The sequence below is a fragment of the Dasypus novemcinctus genome, chromosome 7 (assembly GCF_030445035.2).
Source record: "Dasypus novemcinctus isolate mDasNov1 chromosome 7, mDasNov1.1.hap2, whole genome shotgun sequence".
Classification (NCBI taxonomy): Eukaryota; Metazoa; Chordata; class Mammalia; order Cingulata; family Dasypodidae; genus Dasypus; species Dasypus novemcinctus.
The window spans coordinates 89034085-89061101 of record NC_080679.1 but is presented as its reverse complement, the minus strand read 5'-3'; the positions used below and the strand labels follow the sequence as shown (position 1 = coordinate 89061101).

The following is a 27017-nucleotide window of genomic DNA, read 5'->3' as shown; positions in this document are numbered from 1 at the left end:
GTAAAGAGAGAGAAATTTTTAAAAGGAATCAAACAAAGATACTGGAGTTGAAGACCATAGTAACTGAAACAAAAAATTCCCTACAGGCTTTCAACAGGAGACTGGAGTTGGCAGGAGAAAGAATCAGTGAACTTGAAAGATGACTGAAATTACTCCAGCTAAGAATCAGACAGAAAAAATGGAATTAAAAAAAAATGAACAGAGTCTAGGAAATCTGTAGGGCACCTCAAGCATAACCATACATGCATTATGAGAGCCCCAAAAGGAGAAGAAAGAAAAGGATAGAAGATTCTAAGAAATAATGGCAGAAAAGTTCTCAAATTTAACAAAGGACATGAAAATGCATATTCAAGAAGACCAACAAATCTTAAACAGGACTACCTAGAAACATAGTAGTCAAAACTGTTTAGCATGTAAATGCATTGCCTTCCCCCCAGCGTGGGACATGACTCCCAGGGATGAGCCTCCCTGGCACCGAGGGATTACTACCAAGTACCAGCTGATGATGTAACTACAAAATGACCTTGAATAAAAGGGTCAACTCAGACCAGCAGAATATCTCAGTCCACATATAATACCAGGAGCTAAAAATGCTTTTTGACCTGAATCAAAGGGGGAAATGGAAAGGACAAATGAGTTTATATGGCTATGAGTCTCCAAAAAGAGCCAGGAGGTTATCAGAGGGGTTGCCCTTATGCACACCTCAGCAGAATCCCAGAGACAGATAAAGTAGATACAATCCCAGGTATTGGTTCTTCTGAGGGCTACAGAGACCCACAGGTTCTATGGTCATGGCAGATGGAGTTCAGTGCCATGCCAGTTGGCCCTAATTTGGAGTTTGTGTCTCTGTGTGATGGAGCTGGACTCAGATGTGATCTTTGTCCACAAGCCTCTCCTGTTACTTTTACTGTATCTGTAGTTGGCGCTGGGGTTTAGTGTATACCCAGGGGTCCTGAATCTCTGGACTGACCATGTGATAGCCAGGCCCTGAGCCTCAACAGACTTGCAACTCCTACACTCTGGTTTATTGGACTTACCCCATTCAGCTAAAATCGAGGTGAAGAAGGTCAACCACCACACCAGGGAGCCAAGATTGCCTACAACTGAAAGCAGGAGAATTGCATCCAGCATCCATGTGGAATCTAAGCCCCCTCTTGATATAGATGTGGAGTGGACACAACCATTCTAAGGTCCACAGGATGGAGGAATAGAGTATGGATGAGAGTGGACTTCCTGATATTCTATTCATGAACTATTGTGATTAGTAATCGAAGAAAATGTGGCATTGGTGTGGAGAAAATGGCCATGGTGGCTGCTAGGGGTAGGGAGTGGGAGGAAGAGATGTGATGTGGGGGCATTTTTGGGACTTGGGTTTGTCCTGGGTGGTGCTGCAGGGACAGTTACCAGACATTGTATGTCCTCCCATGGCCCACTGGGTGGACTGTGGGAAGAGTGTGGGCTATGATGTGGACCATTGCCCATGAGGTGCAGCGGTGCTCAGAGATGTATTCACCAACAGCAATCTTTTCTGCAGTTTTTCATCTTACATGTATGGCTTGTCAACCGTGGTATTATTAAATGTGCTTTTGTGGTCCAGCCTGAGAAACTCTTTCCCATTCGTCACACTTGTTCTATTCAATAATGTGTTCCATGTCTGTCAGTTGGAGACTGTCAGCAGTGCCCCTGCAGAGGTGAGTCGCAGATGCAGGTTATGCATCTATCTGATAGTTGCTTTAAGAAATGAAGAATTCAATGTTGTTTCCAAATTCATCTACCACTACATTCTAGTGCCTTGCATGGTACTTGTCACCAGGAATTTCTAGAGAAATGTTTGTCAAAAGAAGTGTTACATCCTCATATGGACTAACACACCCCTGTTTATCTGTGAAACTGGTTTGGCCTAGCTTTTTGTATTTATAACAGATCAAGTTGTAAAATGATTACTTTCAGATTACTACACAGCCCTCAATAAATGTGCTTTGTTGCTCTTTCATTGCTATATTTTTAAATATGACAAATCCTCTGTAGTAAATTATTTAACTGGTCTTAGACCCTGGGATAGTTGTTCACTCAAAGAAATATCCTTCATTCATTTCATAAGTCTCAGGACCCCTGCTCTGCCAGTCACTGTTGTAAGCCATGGGGACAAGACACAGGCAGAAGCCTTCAGGAGCTCTCCTCGCTATTATCAGAAAAGCCTTGAGCTCTCGTCCCTGCCTCCAGTTTTCCAAAGCTCGTAGCCCTCCTCCACACCTGCCCCAGCCACTTGCCTAATGTCAAGAGCCCTGCGGGTTCCAAGGTGAACGCCAGCTGTCACATGGGGAAGGTCAGAGCATAACTGTGGAATGCTTTCCTGGCTGACATAGGTGAGGAAGAATGTTTGTGGAATCACTTATGGAAGGGACTGCAGACAGCATTGTGACTCACTCACACGCAGACAGGGGAGAGTCGCACAGTCCAAGGTGCACATGCTCCTTAGGGCCGGGCACTGCTCTGGAACTAAGTCACTTAATCCTCACAGAGATACTTAGGGGAAAGCACTATTATCATCAGTCCCATTTCGCAGATGGGGAAACAAGACAGGGAGGTTAAGGGACTTGCTAAATTCACACAGACAGCAAGTGGCAGACTAGGGCTTCAAAGCCAGGGACTGTCTCTGGGCCCTAACTCTAGGAGCGACGACGCCTGCTACATGGGTCTCTCTGTAGCTTGGGTTTATGGGAACCCATTTTGTACCTACTATACACAGAGTTCTTTACATACGTCATCTCATTTAAAGTCCTCAGTCACTCTCTGAAGTAGGAATTATAACCAATTTCCAGTATGGCCCAGTTGGGAAGCACTTCATCTGCACATTGCCTCTCCGTTCACGATGGTGCCCACACATGGTCCTGGTACCCATTAGCACCTTCCTGACTGCTGCTGAGGGCTTCACATGCTACTTCTCCACGGCAATTCCTTCAGGAAGCCTGGGGAAGGACTGAGGGAAACGGCCCCTCCTGGGAACCGCTCGTAAGCACAGAAAACAGGCTTCTGTGCTTGAAGAGAGAAGGCAGCACGTTGCCAAGGGTACACTCACATGGAGGGAGCTTTTCTTTCCTTTAGCAGGCCTGCGAGGCCCCGGATAAAAATTTAAACTGGTATGGCGGCCAGTACAGCTGAGAACTGCCAATAGCCAGACTCAGCAGGAAAGGAGGGGGCGGGCCTGGTGGCTGGAACCGGCTGCTGCGCCCCACTTAGGCTCCACGAATGCCTTTCAAAGCTCTAGATGTCCTCCTCCACCCCAAACCACATGCGGACAACGTCCTAGCAGTGCAGCATGAGACAACGTCAGTGTCTTTCTTCTCAGAAAGATAACGGTGGCAGAGTCCAGGCTGCTGGAGGTCAAGGCTGAGGGGACAGTGGAGTCCGAGTGCACAGAGGTGCCATCTAGGGCCGGAGCAGCTGCCAAGAGGAGAGTTTGCAGCCCTCTAAGCTGCTGAGAGGCAGCAGGAAGGGACACCTGGTCTGCCATCGCATTTCTGGTCCTTACTCTGAGTGCTGCGTGTGAATCATAACTGGTTGGATCTTTTTCAGCTGCAGGAGTGTTCAGCTTATTGAGATTCTTAGATGGATAACTACCAAGAAGACAGAAGAAATTCTTGTAAGCGAGAGTGAGATGATTGTGGGAATCTAGAAAATTCTACCACATATTCTCAGAAGTAGAGCGCCGACCCTTGCTGATCCAGTGCCCCTGGAAAGGCATGGAGGCTTGAGGCTACCTTGGAGAGAGACCTGGGATGCAGATGCCCCTCAGTGAATTGGGCTCAGCCCAGAGCAGCCTTGGTGGGTTGAAGGCACCATGGCAGACAGAGAAAAACTCTGGGCTCTGAAGCCAACAGAGCTACTTTGAACTGAAGCCCCAGTACATCCTTACTCATCCTTTTTAAGGCTTGTTTCTACTGTAAAAATCACATAATAATAATTCAGAGTTGTTTTAAAAATCAAATTAAATATTATACATGTATAGACTGTAAAAAGAGAAGTGCTATAAACTGTAAGCTGTTATTAGTGTGAGATCACCTTTGCCTGAGTCAGATCACCTGGGTGGCCACTAGAATTCAGAACCCTAGCCGAACAGTTCTTTCATTGCTCATTCACATGGTGGCTATAAAATCTTCTTGCCTTTTATTAACCTAGTACTTGCTAATATTTATTAGATGTTAGGCATTATTATGTTTGATCTTGAATAGCTCACAGTCTTATGAGAATTTTGTAAACAGATATTGAATCTAATTTAGCAAATTTAGCACAAATCTTCAGGCATGTCAGAGAGAGAATGAGATGGTGAATGTGGTCAAATTGCAAAAGCCTGATAAGCCAGTCCCTGATGCGGAACCGTCATGTGCACACAGGTGGCGGTGGCCAGTCCCTGATGCGGAACCGTCATGTGCACACAGGTGGCGGTGGCCAGTCCCTGATGCGGAACCGTCATGTGCACACAGGTGGCGGTGGCCAGGGGGGAGCTGGAGAAAGTTTCCCAGGTTAGAACCACCTTGGTGACAGATCAGGGGACAAGCCTCCTAACAATGAAGTGAAGAAACTGCTGTGGCACCATCCTGGAGCTCCAAGAGGAAGCCCGCATGGTTCCAGGGCCACCACAAATGGCTGTCCCTGGCCACACTCCAGGGCGTGATCTTCAAATCGTACTCATCATGCAGTCGAGTGTCTGAAGGACAGTGATGTTATTTTCTCACTCATAAAAGATGCTAGATGGGGGCTCTGATATTGCCCAAACCCTGTTGTAATCCTGAGCTGCTCACAGGGCAGAGATGCCTAGTTCAAGTCTTACCTTCTCTTCTTGCGACTCCTCCCCTGGGTGAGGGGAGAAGGTAGGGTCCTGCTCTCCCTCAGGAGAGACCCTGCCGAGGCCTGCCGAGGGCGGGATCCGGCTGACAAGCAGCTGACCAGCCTCTGATGACCTCCTCTTTGAATCTTCGTTGGTCTTGTTTTCAGACTCCTTTCTCTCGTGTCTTTTCAACTGAGATCTACAAACATCAGAATAACATATTCTTTACAAAGGTTAAAAAGTGCCACGTTTGGAAAATATGCTCAGGGAACAAATGATCTTGCTGCTCCTCCTGCCAGTTGACTCTTCCAAGTCCGAATGTTTAAGGGAAATGACAGGCCCAGAGTCCAGCCTTCCTGGAAGCTCCTGAGCTGAGGAGGACCGTCCAGAGTCCTGGAAAGGAAGGGAGGCTGTGAGGGTGGCAGCCCATCGCACCAGGAAGGGGTTTCTTGGGAATGGGGACCTGGGGGGAAGAAGACTTTCTCAACCTCCACATTGCCTATAGTGAGAATAAGTATCCTGGACATCATTCCCTCTTGCCTCGCCAAGCTTTCATCCTTTTTTTTTTTTTCACTATTATGCCTGGGTGCCCTGGACACCTGGCAAATGTGCTTGACTCCTTGGCTCCCTGCCAGCCCTGGCTGCCCTGCCCCAGGCCACGGCACTGCTGGTGACTCACTTTCTGAGTCTAGAGTTCCCACTGCTTCTAGGCTGTGCTTGTTTCATTAGGGAACCTCCAGGACTGCCCTGGACTCACTTTAAGTCAAACTGCTCTTTGAGGTCAGATGCTGCCTCTTTCTACCACTATTCCTACCATTTAGCATGGCACATGGTATACATTCAAAAACTAAAAATATTTGATGAATGAACTAAGTGAATAATAGAATGAATGAATGAATGGTGTAGTTTACATGGAGTTATGTTTATCCTGCATTAAATTATGTTCTTAGGAGGAAACAAACAACTATAACCTCCTCTACCACCACAAAACCCCATCATCAAACAAGTACTATGTAATAAAATCCCAGTCAAACAGAGCCTAAAACCTGTACCCCAGCTCCAGCCACATGCTGGTGGCACCAAGATGCTTAAAACACATTCACTGCCCTCAAGGTGAGAACTGTCTAGTGGGGAAGACAGACTGGCAAACTGGTAGGCAGGTCATTACAAACTGGTGTTATAGATACTATAATCAAAGTGCAGACAAAACTTGCTTACCACTCTTTAGAGCTGGGTAACATCTAAGTGGTCAGAATGACCTTGGTAACACTAGAGAGAGGGTCTGATTGCACCCAGGCTAATATTACAATCTTGGATGTTCTTTAGGGAGAGTTTAAAAGATCTTAAATAGATGGATTGTGAAATGGCTAAAGAGTCTTCATGCCAGCAAATGTCACACCACCACTGCCAAGGCCACCTGGGTATTTGGGGATAGGCCTGGAGGACAGCCACTCTCTTCCCTGCTGCTGGGGGTTTCTCCTGAACGCCATTCAGACTCCCCATGGCCCTTGTCAGTGTTAGATCTGAAGTCATCTGGCTAAATCCTCCCCAGAAGTTGCTGCCAGGGAGGGCGGGTCAGTGCCCGGGCTCCGTCTGCTGCCTCACCGATGGTAAATGAAAACTCGACAACATTTCTACTCTGGGAGTTAGCATGGCCTCCTGTTTCCCACCCTCATTAGGTGCCAGCAGATGGCAGGCATCTGTTTACTTCCACCGTGCTGATGGTTTCTATAATGCTCCTGTCCTTCGACTTTCTTTCCAACAATATCTGTTGTCAAATTAAAAACTGGGCTGAACATGTTTAGTTGCATATGTATCGTTAACACCATGACGGTGGTGTCAGATTTACCTCTTGTCTCCTACCCAGAAATATTAAGATCAAATGAGTATGAACCTCCCTGCATTCTTATGCCAGGCCTTGTGGTCAAATCCAAGGACAAGACTCCAACACTGGGGCTGCCCGTTTTCCAGCTGCCACCGAAGCTCATGGAAGCAGTGAAGCAGAGGATAGTGGCGGGTCTTCGGGTTCAGGAAAAAACAGCAGAGATGCTAAGACGTCAATATTTGGCTGGTCAGAAAAATAATTCTCAAAGATGGCAACCTGAGGCCTAGGAAGAGTCTGGAAGCAGACACTTCGAACCTCATAGTGGTTCTCCAGGGCACAAAGGAATCCTTCTACATTCTTAGAATTTGTGACAAAGAATATATATTACTTTTGTCATTGAAAAGTTAAAAACAAAGTTGTGACTTAAGAGACTCAATTTCTCTGCAGTAACAGCAACAATAAAAACACCACCAGAGTACCAAGTTACCCTGGCAAGCCAGTACCTTCAGCCCCCCATGCATACACTTGTGGCAGCACCTCCTGGGTGATTTCCGTCTTCTGTTGCTTGAGGTGGGTTTTTGAAGCACTGCCTATCTAGGGTAATCCAGTCAGGGCAGTGGCAACCGCCTGGGGTCTCTGTGCTAGGAAGTCTACGACCCAGCCTAGACCTGAGGGGTGGGAGATGGCAATGGCCATCTAAGTGTTTATTTGCTAACCCAGACTGAGCTTAGGACTGACACAGAGTTTAATTATCATGCAGCGCTGCAGCTGGAGGCGGCTGGAGTGAGTTGGCATCTGCTTTCGCAGAGCACAATTTCTGCAAATAATTAACCACCAGAACTCTTGATTCTCTCTAATTAATGAAGAGCAAGCCTGGGCTCTTCAAAGTCCACGAATGTCATGCTGCCATTGTGTCAGGATTGATCTCCTTTGTTCCAAACCGAAGAGCATGCCTCTCCTGCCTCTCCTAATTCTTTATAAATTGAATTTTCCTATTACTAGTTGTGACAGCTAAGTAACATGACTTCAAAAATTCACCCGCAGTTCAGCTTGGATTAGAAGGCTGAATAATAATAATTTTTTAAAAAAGAACCATAATGGAACAAGCTTTCTGTCTCTGACCCAGAATTAATCATAGTGAAGAGACACCTGCTGAAAGGAAGGTCGTTAATTAGCTCTAATGGTTTTTGCTAGGTGGAGCCTGAATTATTGGGAAGTCTGCAAAGACAGGGAAAGAGGGACTTCTTCCATTTCTCCATCTCCATGCGATGCTGGATGTAAGATGACGGCCCTTTGCTCCGGGAGCAAGGAGTCAATGAGGGAGGGCACAGGAGAGTTTTAAAGGAGCCCAGTTCAGTAGGAATGCTGATGTGTTAGCCTAGCTGTCCTTCCCCACTAACGTCTTCAAGGAAAAGAAGTGAAAAGTGGTTGTTTTGATTGCAAATGACGTATCCTTGTGGCCTATTTGGAGAATATAATGAAACTCACCACACAGAAGCAAGAGTAGGGTCCTACTGAAACCTAAGTCAGATCATGTCCCTCTGAGTGCAAAGCCAAAGTCTATACATCAGATACCTGGCCACTGTTTCCCCTATGACCTAATTTCTTCCTCCTCTCTTCCTCACTCACTCCATTCCAGGAACTCTTTTCCTTTACATCACACCAAAACTCCAGGCATGCTCCCACCACAGGGCCTTTGCACTGGCTATTCTGGCTGTCTGCAGCACCATTTTCTAGATAACCACTTAGCTTACTTTTCCTCTTTCTTTAAGACTTTCCCCTAATGTCACCTTCTGATTGTCCCATGTAAAATTGAACTCCCTCCCCAGCCTTCCCTATTCCTTTACCCTGCTATATTTTTCTATCTCACCTCCTAACATACCACATAATTTCCTTATTCATTATGTTTATAGTTAAATATTTGTCTTCACCTCCCACTAGAATGTAAGCTCCATAAAAACAGGGATTTTGTTTTGTTTTGGGTCTGTTTTGATCAGTGATCTATCCCCAGCACCTAGAATGGTGCCAGTTCAATAAATATTTGTAGAGTGAATGAATCAGTCTGACTTGTTTCTCCTTCAGTCATCACACTTTGGAGTACTCGCTGGTATGTGTGAAGACTGTGTGCGCCCATCCAACATGATTGCTCAAACATCTCATAAAGGTGGGAGTATGAGCTGTTGCTTTTTCTTTAAGTGTCTGGATGAAGTACTGTTGTTTCATTTCACTGCCAAATGTTAATAATTAAAGCAACAGTGTGAACAGAGTTAAATATTACTTGGAGTGTTTATTTCTTTCCCAATAGCTTCTGGTAGGAAGAAGGTAGTGAAGGACTGGCTCAGAGTAGCACTTTTATGAGAGAGGGTTAGTTTTTGTTCCCAAATGTCTATGTTCTTCCTGTTTAAGTCTGTAGAGTGTAGAAGGGCTTTACAGATACTGAGCAGCAGAAATCGTGGTGGGAGGGGAGGGGTGTCCAACAATCACCCTGCTGAAGTGCGTTTCTAGGCATCCAAGGCAGGGGCAAGTCTGCCACAGCAGAGAGCTGTAGGTAGGGAGTTGGAGTAAAACCACAGCCTCTGGGATCACTATGGAATGTTTCTAAACCCTGTATCCCCTTCTCACTCAGGCTCCCTAACAGTGGGGCCATAGATTCCTGCACTGGATTCTTTCCATCAGAGGGTGGCTATGGAGTCCTGCTCGGGTCTGTGACTTGCAAAGGTTAGGTAAGTGTGGCAGGGTTGCTGGGTCGAGAGACCAGGGCCCTGGGAAGTGGATAGATCCAAACTTCCATTCTTTACTCAATTTGTGCCTTATGTCAAGCCAGCCCTTAGCTCAGAGGGTCTGGCCTCAGAGGAATACATGGGCACTTTGATTTAATAAGCCATCTGGGTGCTATCTGGATTCTGCAATGCTGGCTGAGTGACTTTGGCCATTCCATCATCCAACACCAGGGTCTCTAACTCAACCTTCTTAATGGTTTCCAAGGTTCTTTCTCATTTGCTCACCTGGATAACTGGCTTTTCATTTTAGAAATATAGAAGGAAAGACACAGAGAGGTCAAGGAACTTGCCCAACATCACACTATCAATTAAGTGGTAGAACCTGCTCCCTCCCTGCAAATGCAGTCTCTGTTCACATGCCCTTCAGCTCAAAATTACACTTACCCTACTTTCCTCTTGGAGCTACTTAGGAAATTGCCTTTGTGAATAAAAAGGGATTTTTACATATCCAAAGTTGATTATTACTAACAAAGCCTCCCAAATGCAGAGAGGTAAGAGACAAGAAACTGGATTGAGTCTCATGACGATAAAGGCATGAATGATTGTGTTTTAAAAATGTTCTAAATTCAGATTCCAAGACTGACATTTAGGGTATCCCTCCAAAGCAAAACTGACCTTCCCTCTTAGACTCATGTTCTGAATTATTGTGACGATTCTTCCTCCCAGACTGCTCCCGACAACCAAGCTGAAACAGCTTCCAGGACACTCTTTTTTTTTTTTTTTTTAGCTTTTATTTATTTATTTTTAAATATTACATTCAAAAAATATAAGAGGTCCCCATATACTCCCCACCCCTCTCACCCCACTCCTCCCACATCAACAACCTCTTTCATCATCATGGCACATTCATTGCATTTGGTGAATACATTTTGGAGCACTGCTGCACCACATGGATAATGGTTTACATTGTAGATTACACTCTCCCCCAGTCCACCAGTGGGCCATGGCAGGACATACAGTGTCCAGCATCTGTCCCTGCAGTACCACCCAGGACAACTCCAAGTCCTGAAAATACCCCCACATCATATCTCTTCTTTCCTCTCCCTACCCTCAGCAGCTACCTTGGCCACTTTCTCCACATCAATGCTACATTTTCTACCCTCTGGTTTATTGGACTTACCCTGGCCAGCGAACAGGGAGGTGAAGAAAGTCAGCCACCACACCAGGGAGCCAAGAGTGCCTACAACAGCAAGTAGGAGAATTGCATCCATAATCCATGTGGAATCTAAGCCCCCTCTTGATCTAGAGGTGGAGTGGACATCACCATCCCAGGGTCCATAGGATGGAGGAATAAGTATGGATTAGAGTGGACTTACTGATATTCTCCTATGGAACTATTCCAGGACACTCTTGCTGATTTACAACTGCAATCTTGCTAAAAGGAATGGAGAAAAGCCAGGATGAGTTTCTGTTAGAATCACTGGCATGAAAAACTAACCTCAATACAATGTACACATGACTGCCTTGGGGCTGCCCCGCAGCCTTTCTCATTTCACTGAAATAGGTCATTTGCTGGAAAAGCAAGGGAGTCTTTTTCCTCGAGGCCACTCGCAGAGGATGAAGGAAGGCTGCTGACTGTGCTGCTTAGTGTGCCTGTTTGTGGCTCCCGTAAGCCAGTGTTGGACCACTTTTCTTCTTAAGTTCCCACGTCTATGATTTGTCTTTGTGAGTGTCTGTGGCTCCTGGGTTCAAAGCTCTTCTGTTTGCCTGCATTTATAGGAGGAATAAAGATGACTGGGCAGGATGCAAGCCGTAATCTCCAGCTGTTCCTGCTTAAGATACAATAACTAGATGTCAACTGGCCGATGGGCTTAGGGAAAATATTATCTAAATGAAGAAGGGGATCTATTTCCCTCATATTTATCCTCTGTCAGAACCTTGACCCAAATTATTAATTAGTCAATCAAATAATTATTGATCATCCATCTTGCATGATATGTAGTGTACAGCAAGAAGTAAAACTTTATTAAGTTATTTGGTCAGTATAGCAGCTCATCAAAGGTGGAAAACTCGAATGACTACAGGGGCCACGTGGATAGCATAAATGAATGAAGAATGAATGAATAAATGAATGAGTGCAGCTGTTTCATAATAACATCTTAAGGTGCATTTTTGAAAATACAGAGATGTTTTCTTTGTCTGTTAAACACTCAGGATCATTCTTTCCTCCATAAAACCAGAGCCCTATTGGTCTGTCTTTAGATTTCACATTTTGAAAGAGACAAGAGAGTTTTTCTCAACTCTTTTATAAGACAAAATGGGAAAAGGGCCCAGACAAACGGCAGCCAACACCTGGCTTCAGTGGGAAGAGACAAGGAAGCAGTGGGGAATGTGTCCAATTACAGAGCTTGTGGGTTATCGGAAGGGTGCAGCTGCTTACTAAATGCCAGTGGATTCAATCCAGGTTGCTTTGCTGTTATGTGAGAATGAGGGCCCAGTAATATATCTTCAAATTCTTTTAAAGTACTATGCGCCCCTAAACCTGTCATGGGGTATGTTGTCATTTTTCTCCCTTAGCTATCTTTAGGTTTCATGTCCTTCCACTTCCCCTGAGTGGATAAGAAGCGCCTCTGTGAAGGAAGAGGGTGTTTTCCCTTCTTTGTCCACTCACAGGGATAGCCTGAGCCTTTGCACATGGCTGCTGGGCAGTGCTTACTCTGCTGTCATAATTAAGATCACTAGAACAGAGAGGACAGTCTCCCCATGTTGAACTAAGTCATGCAAAGTAATGCACCCAACCATGAGTTTCAAATATCAAGACAAGAAGAGGGATTCTCCAAAGAGGCTCACAGTGTAATTGGAGGGCCCCAAATAAGTGTGTGTGTGTATGTGTGTGTGTGTAGTGATATGAGAACTAAAGGTGAACAATGGCCTAAGGAAGTACCATACACCATAGAGAGATGGATCCACTATTTGCATGTGTGTGTTGTGGGAAAGTGTCAGGGAAGCTCCTTTAAAAAGACAATGTTCAAATTGAATGTTGAAGGAAGAGAAGTAGAAGATCACTAGGCAAGTAAGACAAAACCATGGAGACAGTAGAGCTTGATGGGTTTGGGGAACAGTAAACAGTTGGGTCAGAGAACAGGGAGTGTTTATAAGGTGAAGGAGAGATGGGAAAATGGTATAGATGGTATAGAACCTTGAATACCGGTCTAAGGGGTTTGAAACGTATCTTGGGAAACCAGTGAAGGACTGTAAACAGAAGAGTGATGCATTCCAATTGGTAATTTTGAAAAATGATGGATGTTTGGAGGCAGGGAGATGGTTTGGAAAGCTATTTCAGCAAAGGTTGATGCACTGTAATGACAGTGGCTGTGGAAGAGGAAAGGATCAACAACTGATAACTTAGCAACCTGAGTGGACAAGCTGCAGCGACGCCTGGAGGTGGTTAGATGTAGTGAAGAAAGAGGCTAAATGGGCCATAAGCAATTTGGGGGAGTAGAGTTGTATTGGTGGGTGAGCTTTTGTGTTGTTAAACAAGAGCTTAGTTTTTAATATTACAGTTTATTAATATTACAGTTTAACCTTACAGGGCTTTCAAAGGACCCTGTGAGGAAGGAAGAGGCCATCGTATAGAGCAGATAGTGATACAGAATGGTCAGCAGGAAACTTAATGCCGGCAGCATGACGGACAGTCAAGGACCTTCTTGGGGAAGCTCTAACTGAAAATAGCAATCTCGGCTTGTCTGGCAGGCCATGCACTGTGGCTAGGTGTGGGAGCCATCCCTGTGAGCAGCCTGGTGTCTCCCTGTGTGACCTCCAACTATAGTTAGCCCTCACAATCAGCTGTGGACCATTTCCAAAGTAGCAGCAATGGCAGCTGACAGCTTAGAGACTATATTTTCTTCTCTCTAAAGAAAAAGTGCCCATAAGCAATACATTTCCCAAGTGACTAATCCTCCTGGTTTGACAGAGGGCTTCTGTGGCTGAAAATATGCCTCTGGCTTCTGTAAGGCTATCTTAAAAAAATTAATCTCTTTTCTCTTGAGTCAAAATACCTGGAACCTCTAGGGTAATTTATAAGAATCATAGGTGCAAGCAAGCTCAACCCCTGAGAAATATGTCAAAGAAGGCCTGCTACCATGCTTTAGTTCATTAGAGTATCTCCCCCCCTTCAGCTTGTCACATAAAAGTAAATTTAGAATGCCAGGATTCAAAGGCAGAGAAGGAACCTAACCTTAACAGATTACAAGTAAATGCCCATTCTTGAGATCTGAAGATGGAAAACAAGATTCTGCGAAGTCTGAGATTTTCACATAAGAAGCTTTTGCTATCACCCAGAATTCAGGTCAAAAGACTTGGTGGTAAGTTTGCTTAAACATATCAAGAAAATAACAATAGATTGCAATCTTTTGGGAGGGGGACGGTAAATTGAGCTTCGGATCCTGTGCTTCACCCAGTAAACACTAGAGGGAGTAGGTCAGATAGAGGAGCAGGGCTGCCACAGGAATGAAGAAGGAAGAGCTGAGACTCTGAGAAGGGAGGAATTTCTGCATCTCACTAAGGCACACGATTTTACTTAGGTAGACACTGATCTTCATTCTATGGCCAAGTGACTTTATATTTGGAATTCAGTACTAAAAACCCTTATGTATGATCTGCTGAACCTGTTCAGTATCCAAAACAGTAAGGAAAACATTTTTCTCTGACCAGAATCCATATTCTGTCCATTTCAAGCATTTTGAGAGCCAATAGGATATACCTCTATCTGTGAGTCTTTAATTTTGGAGGACATATTATTTGGGTGAATAAACTTTCAAAGATATTGCCTTCTCCCCCCACCCCCTCCCAGTGTGTAGTCATACTTACAGTGCTCACAGTGAATAATAATGATGTCAGGCATTTTAAGACACTTGTAGGAATAAAATGTGCTCGTTGTAGATTAGAAGCCCTCCCCTCTCCATTTTTCTCCCTAATTCTCATTATTTATTTCTACATGAAAACACTATTTTGCAATCCAGAAAAGAAACAGTGAAACTAACCTGGCCCAATGTCATGTACAAGTCATTGAGAACTGATATTTATTCTTCTTATTTAAATTTTTTAGTTCCTTGGTCCATTTGTACATCTTGAAAATGCTATAAAAACTAATGAAGGCTAGAGTCTCATGGCTTATTTTTAAAAAATAAAAAAACCTTTAACATTTAATTACTACAATCAGAAACAAATATCTTAAGATCTTTAACAAGAAACATTTAACTGAATATTACAACATTTTACTGGATAATGACCTCTATAAAGCATTGACAAACCACAGCAGATTTTTGAAATGCAGTTGTTAGAAGCAGTTGTGAATCCAAATGTAAGAAAAATCACAAGAGAACATTCTAGCTTAATAAGGATCTACCCTTTTACAAACCTTGGGGTCAGATTCACCTGGACGTTAATATCAAGAGAGTAGAAATTACATTATGAACTTTCTAAGGCAACATCTGTTGGATACTATAAATTACACTGACAAGGAAAACTCAGCTCCAATATTTGGGTTTGCATTTGTTAGTCATGCATTATACTACTTACCTCTCAGGGCAGACCTTTAATTTCAGAAAGTGCTGAGATGCATTTACTGCACGGTTATCAAAGGTCTTTGGCAGGCAGCTGGGATCTGGCAGAGAAAATGGCCAGACCCCACACAGAAACTCCCTGAGGGAAGGCTGCTACTATGAACAAAGCCAGAAAGACCCCGTGGAGACCCTGGCCACAAGGTCCCATTTGGAACTCTTTCCAAGGTTAAGGGGAAGCCCCGGATAACTCCAAACAGGCCTCCCTATTGGTCCCCTAAGAGCTAACAGGTGGGGCAACCAGTCAGAATAGCAAATGGCTCGGGCTCCTCCCCAGCACTAGGAAAGGGGAGGAGTGAAGAACGGCCTAATAAAGGCAGTCCCCCAACCCCAAATGCTCCTCTTTGCTTGGAGGAGCCTGCATCCACATCTTGGGTGTGTACCTCTTTCCTTTTCTCTCATTTCTCAATTAACTCTTTTACTGGCCTAAAAAAGAAGAAGAAAAAAAGTCTTTGGCAGAAATACCATTTATCCTTGTTGTGGTAATAAACAGATTTATAACATTCTGGTGTCACCATTCCTGAAAAAGCACATTCATTTGAACATTTCTTCCACAAACATAGTGAAATATTTCATGAAAGCGCACGGATGTAGAATATTCTGGAGAGATACTGCTGGTGAATGACAGAATGTCTGGTTGATTTACATGAAGCCCCAAGTGTGCTCATATGAAGATAGGTTAGGTTTAGATTGACGAGCAAATGTGTAACCAGACTTCTGGCTGACAAATGGCAGAACTATGCCAGAGCATTAGCTGCTCTGGAGTGAGACCAGAATTCAAGCGCAGGATCAAGTTCATCCCACAAAGGACATTCCAACCTAGTGGATGGCAGGGTGGCTGGGATAGATTTTAATATCCAAAAATAGTATTGGGCAAGTTTACAGTTAGGCTGGCCTCCAAGCAAATGATCAACATCCCAACATGCATTGCTGTATCACGGGCGGGTTTATATTGACATTCCTTCAGAAGGATCCTGTTATTTTCATGACACGTCTATTTGATTGGTAGCTTGGGTTTAAAGTCACTTACTTCTAAAAATGGCTTAATTGGGTAAACTAGGAAATGAAGATAAAACTTGATGAGATTGTGGTATGAAAAAGGAGGCCAGGCATTAAATGGTCCAGATTGGGGTCGAGTTGTTCACGCTGGGCACAGCCACGGTCAGAGGCAGCCATCCAGTTTTTATTGAGAATGATGGACAGTTTGGACTGTCCTCTTCTTTGGCGTGCTCAGGGGAGAGAGTTCAGGGCTTTGGGTCTCCCTGCAAGGAAATGGTGAGATAGTAGTCACAGAGTTCCCAGTCTGTGCCAGGGCCCTGCTCAGCACTTACGCATTGTCCCATTTAATCATCACAACCACACCATGAGGCAGATGTTTATGGTCTTTGTTTCATAGATGACCCTGAGGTTCAGAGAGAGCAGTTGACTTGTCCAAGGTCCCACAGTCTGACTCCAAAGCCGTTTCCATCCTGAGCACTCTTCCTTGAGCATCTGATGAGCATTGGTGCAGGTTCTGTCAGCTTGCAAGCAGGTAATGTAGCCCTGAGTAGTACAGAGGCAGGAGGAGCAGAGGCGGAGGCAGGAGACCTGGGTCTGATTCTCGGCTCAGATTCCTTAACCTCTCTAAGCTGTCTTGTGTATAAAGAGTACGTGTATATGTATATGGCGGCAGAATTGGAAGATCTTTAAAATTCCTTTCGTTTCTAACATTTTCTGATTCCACAAGCCTTCAAGGGATTTTAATTTCCTGTAATTGAGGTACATGTTTGGTCTTTGGTTTTTTAAGTGAACTCAGATGTGAGGAAAATCTTCTATCTAAAATTCAAGAACTGACTCAGTTTCTGCCATAGAGATATTCCTTTTCTGTGCAAAACTCTTATCCTCTCTGGGTTGTCCCCAAACAGACTAACTGCTATTTCCCAGGTGGATGACTCCATCGTGTGCTGAGCATGGCACTCTGCTCCAGAGGGAGCTGTAGAGAGGCCCGTGGGACATGCTAGAAATACAAAATGGTGTTTCATAATATTATCACAAAAGAAATCTGTGAAAGTCGACTTTTGTCTGAAGGTAACTGTTACTTCCAGTGGGTTTGGGGAACCAAATATCCATGCAGCTGCCTATTTGGGATGCTTTGTTCTATTTCTGTACATTAATGAGGCTTTATTTATAATTCACTATGCTATGCTGACAAGCTTTTCCCGAAAACGGCTGTCTACTCTTAAAGCTAGCCGTCCCTCACTTGGTTGGCTTGCACCCATTCTCCTGTTGATAGAAATGTATGCACTGGCTATCCCGCCAGGAGCATATGCATCACTCACTGCTTGGCGTTCTCTAGGATCAAATGACATGGACCAGGCTTTTCGTGTGGAACAAAGTTTGAAAATTCTTTTGATGTTGTGCCTTCTGACATTCAATGACTAAATCCAAGCTTTTGCTATTTGACCAAATGCCAAATGTGCTAGTCCCTGCATATCTACGATCTTACAGATATCTGGATGGGAAAATAAGATAAAACCACTAGGGAAAATATTTCAGAACTGTTGGTGGAAGGCTAATTAAGGTAAAGCTTTGACTACTTGGAAATTTAGTTGAGCTGAGTGTTCTAGTTAACTAAAAGCTAAGATAAAATGCTTTTTAAAAAATCATAGAATATGTACTGTATGTTATCTACAGATTAGGTATTAGGTGAACAACAAGGGATAAACGTTCAGGTATAAAAGTAAAAGTTCAGGTAGGCCTTCTATCTGAAGTATCCTTTGTTTTTTTCCTAACCATTATTGTTGAAAATTTTCTTCTATTTCCCTCTGGTCCTTTAAAATGCTCGTTCTTTGTTGCTGCATTACAAAGATGTGGTTATACAGAACATGTATTTTAAATCCATTTTCATCTAACATTATAAGAGTTTAACCTAGGCCTCATTCTGTTAAGAATGCATAAATTTGCTTATCTCTTCCCTTGTTTGCTTAACATTTGGGTTCTTTCCACTTGTCTTCCATGATTTATAAAATGCTATGAAGAAAATCTTTACACATAGAAGGTTCCCCCTTATTATTTTTTAATTACCTAGGACAAATTCTCATATGAGGAATTATTGGATCAAAGAGGGCAACTTAAAATATTAAATGTTATCAATACTTACTGTAATTGCTTTCCAAAGAAGTACCAATATCACTTTCTCACCATTGTAGGACTCTTAAGCTTCTCTTTACTATCTCCAGCATTATTTGGTTTTTGTCTACATTCAAAGTACTTTTATATTTAAAGATAGATTTAACATATATTATCTTTCTCATTCATGCAATAGCCTTGCAGAATAAAAATGGTTTCTACATGAACAGATACTAGCGAAGATGAAGTAACTTGCTGGGGTCTCTACAACTTTTATCAGGGCTGGAACTTGATCTTGCTTCTTCTGAGGCTGGGCCTGTTCAGTGTGCCCACCTTGACCATAGCCGCCCCTTAAATAACCAGGATGGGTCTAGCCAATTAGCGCTCCAAGACAAGCTTGAAAAGGATTGATGGTTCTTATGTATAAAGATGGAACACAGAGCCCTGGGGATTAAAATGTCCAAATGGCTTTGTTCTCCTAAAAACAAACATTTTCTCAAGTAGAGTGAATAATTTTGATTAATTTACACATGCTGTTTCACTCCTTCCTTATGCACATTAAAAAGATTTTCTAAAAAAAAAAAAAGAATGATAATAATAATAATAAAAGTTGGAGCATTTTAACTAAACTCAGATATACATGAGTAACTCCAGTGGAAGTCGTTCATGTATATCTGAAGACAGACTGTGGCCTTTTGACTTTAGCCTATTAAACATAAGGAAATTCATAGTTAAAATTCCACTCTTAGTTCCCCAGTCAAGACAGCAATGGCCCAGCCACAAAACATGAAGGACAGGCTGCCACAAAGCTCAGTAGGCTGTTATAGAAATACGTAGGCAAACCACAGTAAATCAAGTCTCACCCTCATTTTTCAAAAAGCTGAACGGACTAAATGTGTGTGCTTCTTTCTTTATAGTGTGTAATCAAACAGGCTCTGCAACAGGCTGGAGCGTGCGGTAGGGAGTGAATGACGGATACCTCCCAGGTGGAGGGGGTGGGTGCTCCAGGGATTCCTGTGCGACATCCTCTTGGGAGAATGTAGGCTTCTTACTCTGCAGTGGGGAAGAGGAAAAGCCCAGCTTGGAGGTCACGGTGTAATTCCGCAGAATCTGCCAGTTTGGCTTAGGGCAGAGCGGTTGTGTTTTCATTCAGCTGAGCTTCCCGGGGTTTAGGAGACTCCCTGAGAGAGCAGGAGGCTGAATAATCTTCAGGCACAGAACTCAGGGAGGAGCTCACCCCGCACAGATGACAAAAACTCTTCATCTCTAACCACACCGCCCGCTTAAAACAACAACAATAAAAACTAGTATTTATTTGACAAAGATACGACTAAGTGGGGGAAGCAGAGAGTGTGTCTTGGTAACAGAACCCATGATGCCTTTTAAAATAATTACAAACAAGGTTGGTTCTTTAAGACGCTCTTTAGAAGCTTCTACACTGAGATGAAACTGCTTCCTTGCCTCATTCAGTGCTGAAAAGGGATTTGGATCCACTGGGCCTTTAAGGAAAAAACTGGAAGCAGCAGCCTGTGTGGAGAAGTGAACATCTTTTCAGGTCCTTTGTTTTGTAACCAGATTTTAATCTTAATCAGTGAAGAAAAAACAGTAATGGAAAGCACCTCGGAAGGCAAGCAGCTTTGATTTCAAGACTGTAGTGGCCTCTCCACTCTACCAGGGTATTTTCATAGCCTTTTGTTTGAGAGGCCAGGCAATAAACATGCTTATCATCTAAAGAGCTGCCCGGAGCTGGAATCTTGTTTTGCTGGCAGCATTAGGGAGAAAGCACGCCGAGTTGAACACCAGGGCGGTTTCCCCCCAGCCTAGTCTAAATGACTATTCTCTCCAATGTGACTAGAGTGTTTTCCGTCATCTCTAAACATTTCACGCTGTGATAACATTAATTCCCATGGCTCCTGCCCTCTGTGACACTCAGGAATGTCTGTACGACACAGCAGAGACCGCCAAGATGGCTGTCCGCTCCAGCCCAGCGCTGGCCGGGATGTGGAGCCTGGGAGGAGCTGACCTTCGTTTTGCCCCCTCTTGCCTTTGGAAGGCTTTCATTTGGGTTTTTACTAGTGGGTGGTCTCCTGGGCCTCCTACTACATTCCAAATATTTCCAAAACTTTCTGAGAGGTAGCGGTTCAACCAAATGTGCGTGCTATTCTGACTACAGGAGGAAGGCTGTGTGGGGCTGGCGGCTCCCTCCCTCACAGCATTCCTCCTTCACAGCATTCCTTTATGCTCCCCACCCCCTCTTTGTTTCCTTTGAAGTCAATTTGAAGACAGAATTTGTGAATCTGGGTACAGGAGATTTTTGGCAACCCCTTATTGTTCAGTGCTCAATGGTTTCCAAACTTTATGGAATCAGTAAAAGATCTTAAGCACATGCTATTAATACTTGTTATTTATTGAGAAATTATATGCACGTACTATTTGAATTCACATATGTCATTAGCTAAAAACACACAAGAGAAAATTTTAAAATATGAAATAATTTTAAGTTCTTCATTTTTTGATGGTACCAACCCTCTCCCCTTTTTTTGCTATGCTATTAATGCTGTATGCTCATTTTGTATTTATAGACCAAACTGAATATGTTTCACTTGAAAATCTTTGTTTTAAAACTGTGATCTGATTCAAAAGTCTGCTTCTAAGTTCAGTTTATTTTGATACAGGTTTGAATGACCATCACAAGTAAAAACGATGCTGCAAAGATAAAGCAAGAAGTGCATGGTTTACTCCAATCACTAAAGCATGATATTGTTTCAGTCACGTCCACCAACCATGCAAAGTTTCTAGTAAATTTCCACCTTCCTTGGTATCAATCATTTGCTCTTAAAATCTAACAAAACAGTGCATACCATTGGCCAAATCCAGAGAAAGCCAGCGGGCAAGGAAGACGTGCCGGTGCCCATGTTCACATGCATGTGTTTGTGTGTCTAGGTTCAAAGCTCTCTGAAATTGTACATTTGAAAGATTTTCAAATAATTTAGAAAAATCCCATTTCCTGGTTTTCAAAGTTTGCACATATAAGAATATTTAATAGAGAAAACATTGCTTTAAAAATCATTGCCTACAATGTTGGGAACAGTTCTAAGTATATAAAGCATACTCTCCACAGCATGAGTCTCATCTTCAAAGTTGTTACTTTCTCACTCACTAGTAAAATGGCAACTAGTAAAATGGCTGGACAGATTCAGTGTCATTATTTTTGCAAAGGTAACTGGTAACAGCCTCTTGTCCTCAGAGGAGATTTCAGAAAATGTATTTTACACAGTAGTAGAGCAGAACGTCACTCACCTGATGAAGCCTTCTGGTTTGTTTCTGCCAGGTCAAATTACATTTAGGAGCAGGTCAGGCCACTTGTCAGGAAACAAGTGTATCAGTCTGAGTTGCTAAAAGTAACACCAAGTAAATGCACTCTAACTGGATAGTTAAGGAGAGTTTAATAAGGGAGTTTAACAAGCCCTGCAGGGTTGAGGGACATCAGTAAGGGATGGAGGTGCAAGAGCAAGGAACCATTACTTCTCTAAGCCTGAAGAGAAAAGGGGAGGAAGCAGTGATCCAAACCAAGGGAGAGAACTGTAGCTATAGGAGAGGGGGCATGGACTGGATTTGTGATTTTGGTAGAGGGACGTTGCCAGACTGTGGCCAGACAAGGAGGGAGCTTGGGGAATAAATACCTTAACAGCTCTTTCTTCTGGGCCACCAGTCTTCTACCAGTACCTCCCACTGGCCAAACCCAAAATGGAAGCCAGAGACAAGGGAGCCTGTTTGATGCAATGCATAAAGTTCACTTTACTGGGACATAGAAAGGGAAAAGGAGTAGTCTGGAGGAGCAAACAGAGAATAATCAGTTCACAAAGTCCCTTTGCTGAATTTAGAAAGAATATTTTATTGGTTCTTCCGGTATTTCCTTCTTTTCGTGTTAAATGAATGAAGGAAAGACTTGAAGAGCCAAAAGCGTCTGAAAAAGAAGACCAAAGTTGGAGGACTCATACTTCCCAATTTCAAAGCTTATTACAAAGCCACAGTAATCAAAACAGTTTGGTACTGGCACGAGGATTGACATATATACTAATGGAACAGATTTGAGAGTTCAGAAATAAATCCTCACATAATGGCCATTTGATTTTTGACAAGGGTGCCAAATCCACTAAATGGGGAAAGATTAGTCTTTTCAACAAATGCTGTAAAAACTGGGTATCCACATGCAAAGGAATGAAAAGTGTACCCCTACCTCACACTATGTGCAAGAGTGGATCAGAGACCTAAACATAAGAAATAAAACTATAAAACTCCTAGAAGAAAACATAGAGGAATATCTTTGGGACTTTTTATTAGGCAATAGTCAGACTACACCAAAAGCACAAGTGACAAAAGAAAATGTAAATAAATTGTATCTCATCAAAATTAAAAACTTTTGTGCATCAAAGGATATTATCAAGAAACTGAAAGGGACCTACATACAGAATGGGAGAAAATATTTGGAAATCATATGTCTGATATGGGTTTAATATCCAGAATATATAAATAAATCCTACAGCTCAACAACAGAAAGAGAAGCCAATTAAAAAATAGGGAAAATGCTTGAATAGACATTTCTTCAAAGAAGATATACAAATGACCAGTAAACACTTGAAAAGGTGCCCGATATCATTAGCCATCAGGGAAGTGCAAATCAAAACCACAATGAGATACCACTTCATGCCCACTAAAATGGCTAATAATAAAAAAATAAAAATGAAAAATAACTAGTCTTGGCAAAGTCATGGAGAAATAGGACCCCTTGTGCATTATTGTTAATGTAAAATGGGTGCAGCCACAGTGAAAAATTACCTGACAGTTCCTCAGAAAGTTAAGTACAGAGTTATCATATGACCCTGCAATCCTATTTCTAGGTACATAACCAAAAGAACTGAAACAGGGACTAGCACAGATATCTCTACAACTATGTTCATAGCATCATTATTCGCAATAGCCAAGAGGTGGAAGCAACCCAAGGGTCCATCAGAGAATGAGTGGATAAACAAAATGTGGTGTATACCTACAGTGGTATACTATTCAGTCTTAAAGAGAAATGATGTCTTGATACAGGCTACAACATGGATGAACCGTGGAGACATCACTTTGAGTGAAATAAGCCAGACACAGAAGAACAAATATCGTTTAATTTCACTTATATGAAATAACTAGAAAATACTAATTTATAGAGACAGAAAGAAGACACCAGAAGATGGGGGAGGGAAATGGAGAATTAATGCTGAATTGCTACAGAGTTTCTGTTTAAAGGGATAGAAAATTTTGGTAATGGATAGGGGTGATATTAGCACAATATTGTGAATGCAATTAAGACCACTGAATTGTATACTTTGAAGTGGTTAAAATGGAAAATGTTACATGGTACATATGTTACCCCAATAAATATTTTTTAAAAGAAGAAGGAAAGAAGTAATGACCAGAATGAGCCAGGTGTTTGGCTTTGTGGACTGTACAAGGGATGTTAGTTTCAGAGAAATGGTGTTCCCAGGCTTGGGTGAATTAGAAAAAGGCATCCCTGTGGGCAGATGAATTAGAAAAAGCTGCCTTTCTCTGGACTGAACTGTCTTTTTGGTGCATAGCTTGGTGAACTCTCCATTTGCCTTCTCTGCCAAACACAAACGGCGTGACCGCAGGTGACCCTTACCATCCTGGACTCTGACTGAAGGTCAGCACACTGCCAGTTCTCTCCCCCATCCCTGCCCCCAATGAACAATTTGAGGGACACATTTTGATGTTGTGTTTTCTATAGTCTGCAAATTGGCAGCCTTCTAGTTTCACATGGGGCAAAAAATCATTAAGCTATGCCAAAATTAAAATCTATCACTGGATGTTTTTATTGAATCAGTCAAGCAAGCCCCTTCTTTTGTCAGCAGTCTCTGACTGACCTGAACTTCAATAACCATTCTGTGGGGCTTCCACCTAAAGCAGGGGTTTTCACCTTTTTTTTCCATGGATGCCTTTGCCAGTCAGGTGAAAACCATGGACCCCTTACTAAGTCCACACTATATTGTTTATTATTTAATAAATATATCATGCCTGCACCAACACATCCCCACAAGAATAATGTTTTTTGAATTTCAATTCAAGCTCAAAGACCCCTTGTTAAGAACCCCTGACCTAAAGGGAGAGATGTTAATTTAGATAATGTTCCTTGTTAACACTTCTGGTAACCCCATTTTAAATGTTTGAAATTATTGCCAAAACAAGATATGTAGTATAAGCACTGGACTTTATTTATCCATCAAGCAAGCAGACCTCAGCTTACAGCGAGAAAGCTGGGCACAGAACAACTCCAGGAGCGTCGCTCACACATGCATCATGGCCTTGTACAGTCATTCTGATGGTCTTCCTGCAGACGTCAGGGAAGAGTTCTAAGAATGAGGTACTTCTCTACTACCATACTCAACTGATACAAGGTTGCTGTTTGGGTCAGTGGCAGGTGGACCTGTGCTAGAGACTGGGAGCGGGGCTGGGGGAAGGGAAAGACACAATGAAGACTTAGACATGGTTCCTGACATCTCAATACTGGGAAGGAGGAAGACACAGAGGCACTCCCTCAGCCTCAGCTTGGCTATAACACCCGGATACACTAATTCCACCTACCCTGCCCGCCCTGGTTCTGTCCAGTGAGGACTGAAAGGTCAGGAAGGAGAAAATTTCCACCACCCCACTCAGGCAGTCACCACTGCAGCTGTTCTTTGGCTCTAAGGGTGGAGACTGTGACAGGCCCAGCGTAGCCACTGCCAGGCCAGAAGTGGAGAAGGATTGCTGAGGCCGAGGGCTGGGAGCCAGTGGGGACTGGGTGGTGGCCTGAGAGCAGCCACTGCATTCCATCAATCCTGGTCAGGTCCACAGCTGCCTCGGGTGTCTATGGAAGCCACTAAAACAACCCCAAGGCACCAGGGCACCCTAACCATGAACTGCATCCTTGCATAACCAAACCCTGTTCTTTCTTTTCAGGAGAAAGGAGAAAGCTCTTTCTCAGGGTTCACAGTTGCTCCCCAGTGCAACTCAACACGGGAGGCCATTTTGAGTGGTTACGTCCCCGGCCCAGCGCCTTCCACTTCCCAGGAGGGCTATGCGCTCTGCTACACCTCCTCCGCCTCATGGTGGACCTTCATCAGTGCGGAACCTCTGACCCACTGGGCTCTCACCCCTGTTCATTTTATGTCAAGTAGAGGTATTCTTTGCAAGACAGACTGATTTCATCTAATCTTAGGGTCTGTGGTTACCACTGGGAAAACCTTTTGGCATTCTCTTGTAAGGCTGGAGTTAGGCACACCTATGACCCAGCAATTCCCCTCCATGGTATATACCCTACAGAAACACATGTGCACATGCAGTGAGAGACACGTGCAAGAATACACACGTTCATCGACAATAAAATGCCTACGCTTGGTTATACTTATAAAATACTATAAAGTGATAAAGATGAACAAATTACAGTTATGCACAGGCACATGATAAAATCTTAAAGATAAAAGAGTGAGCAAAAGAAGACGGATACAAGAAATATATACTTAATATAGGGGTCTGTTTATACAATGTTCAAATATAGGCAAAACTAAACTCTTTGTTTTGGGAGGCATATTTAGGTGGCAAAATCATAAAGAAAGCAATGTACCTAGTGGTAACTGCTGAGCAGAAAGGAGGGTGGTTCATGATTGTGAAGAGGCACCTGGTGGGGGGAGGCCCAAGCAGGTGGTGATGTTCTATTCTCAACTTGTGAGAGTTATGATGGTATTCATTTTGCAATGATGCTTCAGGCTATGTTTTATGCATACATTTGTGTAATTTCTCAATTTAGAAATAATTCAAAAGAAAGTCCTTGGGAAGCAGACTTGGCCCAATGGACAGGGCATCAGCCTACCACATGGGAGGTCTGCGGTTCAAACCCCGGGCCTGCTTGACCCGTGTGGAGCTGGCCCACGCGCAGTGCTGATGCGCGCAAGGAGTGCCCTGCCACGCAGGGGTGTCCCCTCGCATAGGGGAGCCCCATGCGCAAAGAGTGCGCCCCTTAAGGAAAGCTGCCCAGCTCAAAAGAAAGTGCAGCCTGCCCAAGAATGGCGCTGCACACACGAGAGCTGACAGAATAAGATGACACAACAAAAAGAAACACAGATTCCCAGTGCCGATGATAAGGATAGAAGCGGTCACAGAAGAACACAGAGCGAATGGACACAGAAAGCAGACAACGGGGGTGAGGAGGGCGGGAAGGGGAGAGAAATAAATTTTTTAAAAAAAGGAAGAAAGTCCTTGCTGCCTAATTATCCTCAGAAAGATAAGGTACAGAATAGAATCTTAAAGGATAAATAGGAGCTATCCAGGTGGTACAGGACATTCTAAGAGAGACAAGAAAGGTAGAAAGTTCAGACCTAGAGAACTGTTCTGAGGTTTGAAAGTTTGAGACAGGGTGGGGCTGGAGGAGAGGCCCTAAGCACAGTGGAAATGAGGTCATGCGGCTTAGGGAAGGATTTGAAGCAGGAGAGTGAAAATTCAAGAAGAGGAGAGCTGTGAACAGTGGCAAAGGCAGCAAACCGGTCATTCGGATAAGGATTGGATAGGGTCCTTTGACTAGGCAATAGCAGATCCCTGACCACCTGGAGGAAGCTCTGCTGAGGAGTGCTGGCAGCAGATAGGACTGCAGTGGGATGGGGTGGAAACAAATGTGGGGAAGTGGAACCAATGGACAGACCAATGGTGTAGAGAGGGCCAGTGGGAGGAGAAGACACAGAAGAAAAGGGTTAGGAGTTAGGTTGGGGAACTGTTTCCTTATGAGCATAAAAGGTTGAAGTTGTTTTCATTCTCAAAAAATGCAAAGGCATTTATTCTGGAGACCTAAGGATGACTGGTTAATGAGATAATTCCCCATG

At 43.5% G+C, this 27017-nt stretch overlaps 1 protein-coding gene across 3 annotated transcripts in view; it reads right to left on the bottom strand.

Moving 5' to 3' along the window:
- ITGB6 (integrin subunit beta 6) overlaps positions 1-15165 on the bottom strand; it is a 150199-nt gene extending 135034 nt beyond the window's left edge. For 2 of the 3 annotated variants that reach the window (XM_058300799.2, XM_058300800.2), the window contains exons 1-4: positions 14954-15165; positions 10750-10808; positions 10554-10613; positions 4832-5027 (exon numbers count right to left, since the gene is read on the bottom strand). The gene's annotated coding sequence lies outside the window, so the exon portion shown is untranslated. The remainder of the gene's footprint in view (positions 1-4831; positions 5028-10553; positions 10614-10749; positions 10809-14953) is intronic. The other variant, XM_004463888.4, reaches the window with a different exon arrangement.
- Between the last annotated feature and the right edge of the window lie 11852 nt (positions 15166-27017).